At 45.2% G+C, this 4,660-nt stretch overlaps 1 pseudogene across 1 annotated transcript; it reads right to left on the bottom strand.

The window, feature by feature from the left end:
* Positions 1 to 4,015: 4,015 nt before the first annotated feature.
* LOC308429656 (high mobility group protein B1-like) lies at positions 4,016 to 4,660 on the bottom strand (annotated as a pseudogene). The gene has a single exon. The product of its transcript is annotated as a high mobility group protein B1-like (transcript).

Raw genomic sequence — 4,660 nt, 5'->3', positions numbered from 1 at the left:
AAATAATAAAATCTGTAAAGTAAATGAAAGGAAGTATAAAATAGAGTGAGAGCCAGGGGTAAGGGAACCACAATCCAGACATGGAGAGCACACCTATGATCCAGACATGGAGGGCACACCTATGATCCAGATATGGAGGGCACACCTATGATCCAGACATGGAGGGCACACCTATGATCCAGACATGGAGGGCACACCTATGATCCAGACATGGAGGGCACACCTATGATCCAGACATGGAGGGCACACCTATGATCCAGATATGGAGGGCACACCTATGATCCAGACACGGAGGGCACACCTATGATCCAGACATGGAGGGCACACCTATGATCCAGACACGGAGGGCACACCTATGATCCAGACACGGAGGGCACACCTATGATCCAGACATGGAGGGCACACCTATGATCCAGACACGGAGGGCACACCTATGATCCAGACATGGAGGGCACACCTATGATCCAGACATGGAGGGCACACCTATGATCCAGACATGGAGGCTAAAGACTCAAGCTTCTGATCTGGATATTGACATGGAGATCTTGTGCCAAAATGGCCATAAAAAGCTTAGGCCCAGGCAAAGTAATGAACACCTTTAGCCCCAGAAAACTAAGGCAAGCAGATCTCTGAGTTTAAGGCCAGCCTGGGATAAAAGCAAGTTCCAAATCCAGGTGGTACACACCGTTAATCTGGGCCACACCTTATGCTGGAGTCCTACAAAAGGATATTGGAAGAAGGAAGAGTCACTCTCCTTTGTCTGCTTATCCTTACAGATGCCAGCACTTGTTGGAGCCTACTTCTTCAGGATTCCAGCTTCTACAGAAGACCAGCTGAAATAACTTGCCTCATGGGACTGAGCAACTACTAGATTCTTGGACTTCCCAGTCACAGGTGACCATTGTTGGGTTAGTTGAACTGCAGACTGTAAGTCATTACAATAATTTCCCTTACTGTGTAAAAACTTTCCATAAGTTCTGTGAATCTAGAGAACCCTAATGTAGGAAGTCACTTTTTAAATATTATACTTATGAGTGTTTTGCCTGCATATATGTTTGTGTACCGCATACCTGCCCGCTCTCACAGAAGCCAGAAGGTATGTGTTAAGAGCCCCTAGAACTGGACTTGATACATTCTGTGTGAGCTGGGAAACTAACAGGAAGATCAGCCAGTGTGCTCTTAATCGCCGAGCCAGGTCCATGATGCCTTTCGAAATACTTCTGTTTAATCTATATTTTAAAATCTCTTTTTAAACTTCAGTCTTGCTTCATACTGATTCAGCCTAAATTTTTTCTGCAGCAAAGTATGTGCGGGGCGGGGTGAGAAGAGAGGCTGGCTTCCATTTTTCTGCTTCTCCGGAAAATACATCTGTTTTCTGAGGTAAAGGGCTGTCTCTGTAAGACACTAAGTCATTTCCCGAAATTGGCAACCAGAAAGGTCCACAGAGTATAGGTAGAAACGGATTCTCTCTCAGAAAAGCCAGGAGATTTCTGCTTTAATGGGCTGGCCTTCAACAAGAAAAGAAACCTAGTTAAAAAGGGTGGTGGTTGGAATATGTCGTTTTGGTTCCCCTTGGTCGGGTAAGGAGAGAATCTCTTATTACTAAACATCAGAACACTCATCAAAAGGCAGCAAGCGATATGAGCTGTCCAATCAGGTCAGGAGGAGAGCAGAGCTGAAGTTCCTCATCCGCCATCCTTTTTCCTTGACTCAGGATTGTCCCAGGATCACACTGTCCTTGGTAGCTGAGGCAGTAGGGGTCGCTCGGCCTCTGTAGCCGTGGGCTCGCCAACCCCAGGAGTGTTGGTGAGGGCCTCGGGTGGATGAGAGCTGTTGGAACTTGAGTACCGGCGAGCGGAGCGGAAGTCCCTCCCCTGCCATCTTTTTTTCTGGTGCCGTCACACCCGTAGATCTGTACTGGCACAAGAGGACCTCTCTAGCCTAGTGACACTTTAGCAGGAACCGTTTTGAAGGCCGCAAGGAAGCGCGGGCACAGAGTAGCGTCCGCTGCGCCGTATGCCTCCCTTGTCCCATCCGTAGCTCCCGCGAGCAAAGCGGAAGTGCCTCTGCCGCCCGCTCGCTTCCGGTACTGTCTGTCAAGTCCGCTGAGGCAGCCCGGGGTTACTGACCCTCCGAGCCCAGGAGCCAGCCCGGGAGCCGCCGCCGGGCCGCTGGAGGCCCTGGGCGCAGACATGGTGAGCTCCGGGTGAGCGAGGCGGGCGGGCAGGGCTGCGGAGGAGCCCTCGGCCCTTCTGCTCCCGGGGTGGCGGGACCCCGGCGTCCCCATCGCCTGGGACTCCTGAGCGCGGAGCAGACTGCAGGGATCTCCAGTACTCGGGTTCCTGAGAGCCTCTGGTGGTCTTTAGAAACAACATCAAAAAAATTTGCTTTCCCCACTTCCATCTCAGTACTTCTTAGGCCTAAATGTCCCTATATGTTTAGATATTCAGTTTGGCAAACTCATTAAAAGAGGGTATCCTCATACACATGTAGTTGGGATGGGAGAAGTAACAAATGTTTTTATCCTAGAAATGACGTGGGCATTGATTAAAGTAGAATGAAGGGAGAGGTAGGACATGACTTTTCTTTCAAGGGAGAATTGCAATAGAGGGGAAACCCCAAGTGTAAGATGTGCTAGCATCTCGTGGGGGTACTGGAAAAGGGAGAGAAACTTAAGGAAACATTGCTTAGTACGGATTTTGTTTTTACTGATGAGGCTATTGTTTTGAGGCAAAAGTGGGCTTTAGTTAGTTTGTACCCTGCTAAGTAAACAGTTAAAAAATAGACAGATGTTTTAAGGACAAGGAGAAAAGTTCCTCAAGAAGAGAAAGCATTGTGAAATGGCCTGTAAGCCTGTGCTGTTTATCAAAAGGGAACTGGGAGGAAGGAAAATACGGTATATGGAGATCCCCAATTGAAATTTCTTTGTCCACTAAGAATCCCTCTACTCAGGTTTTGGAGTGATATATTTTATGAGCTGTGCCCATGTGGTAAGATGGTCTCCAAGCCTAAGGACAGTTTAACCTGCCTTTGGATTCCCTTGTGAACCATGAGGGAAACAGGTTTCCTGGTCCTCTAATATGTGCATTTACTGCTGTGGGCTCCCTTCATAGCTCTGTGCTTTCAGATGTCCCGGAGGGTTTGTTGTCTTTTCATTTTGATTTAGTTCCAGGAATTTTGATTTTTTTCTTCATATCCTCTTTAACCCATTCATCATTTAGTTCTGAGTTGTTTAATTTCTGTATGTGTACTAGAGATTTCTTTGCAGTGGATTTTAAGTTTCATTGCACAGTGGACAGAGGGGACCCATGAAGTTAATTCTGCCTTTCAGAGTTTGTTAAGCTTTGATTTATGTCCCAAGACATGATCTGTTTTGAGAAGCTTCTTTGGACTGCTGAGTAGAATGTATATTCTTTGATATTTGGGTAGAAAATTGGTGTATCTCTATTTTTTTAAATAAAAAAATTGTATTTACTTAGAAGCATTCAGAATGTCAACAAAACAGCCGCATTTTTTTTTTTTTTTTTACAATTACAGAGTGGTATTCAGTTAACAGAACAACAATTATCTTCTTAAAAGCTGCATCAGAGACAACTGAAGATGAAAAAAGAAACCCAAAACAAAACCAAAAGAAAAAAAAACCGGAAAAAACAAAACAAAACGAAAAGCAGAAAGAAAAAAAAAAAAAAAAACCAAACTACTGTCCCCATATATAACTAATTTGTGCTGTGCACCAACAAGAACCTGCTTTAAATTTCCATGCCAATGTACAACCCCCAGAAAGTACCAGGCAAGGTTAGTGGCTACTGAAAGTACCACCAGGACAGGGCTATCTAAAGACACATTTGGTAGTGTGTTAACTATACAAAAAAAAAAAAAAAAAAAGACACTATACAGTTTAAAAACAAATCTTACACAGCCTTACATTTCAATTTTTTTCTTTAAAAGGAGTGAGTTGTGTACATGGGGGTTAAATGCTTTATAGACAAGAAAATAAAACTGCACTAGAACCAACTTATTCATCATCATCTTCTTCATCTTTGTCTTCCTCTTCTTCCTTCTCTTCCTCATCCTCTTCATCCTCCTCATCATCTTCCTCTTCCTTCTTTTTCTTGCTCTTTTCAGCCTTGACCTCCCCCTTTTCGCTGCATCAGGTTTTCCTTTAGCTCTGTAGACAGCAACATCCTTTTTGTACTTCTCCTTCAGCTTGGCGGCCTTCTTCTCATAGGATGGCTTGTCATCCGCGGCAGTGTTGTTCCACATCTCCCCCTAGTTTCTTTGCGACATCACCAATGGATAAGCCAGGATTCTCACCTTTGATTTTTGGGTGGTACTCAGAACAGAACAAGAAGAAGGCCGAAGGAGGCCTCTTGGGTGCATTGGGGTCCTTGAATTTCTTTTTGGTCTCCCCTTTTGGGGGGGGGATGTAGATTTTCATTTGTCCTTCATAACGAGCCTTGTCAGCCTTTGCCATATCTTCAAATTTCCCCTTTTCTTTAGCAGACATGGTCTTCCACCTCTCTGAGCACTTCTTGGAGAACTCTGAGAAGTTGACAGAAGCATCCAGGTGCTTCTTCTTGTGTTCCTCCCGTTAGGTTTGCACAAAGAATGCATATGAGGACATTTTGCCTCTCGGCTTCTTAGGATCTCCTTTGCCCAT

The sequence above is a fragment of the Micromys minutus genome (assembly GCF_963924665.1).
Source record: "Micromys minutus genome assembly, chromosome: 14".
Lineage (NCBI taxonomy): Eukaryota > Metazoa > Chordata > Mammalia > Rodentia > Muridae > Micromys > Micromys minutus.
This window is presented reverse-complemented; position numbering and strand designations above follow the sequence as displayed.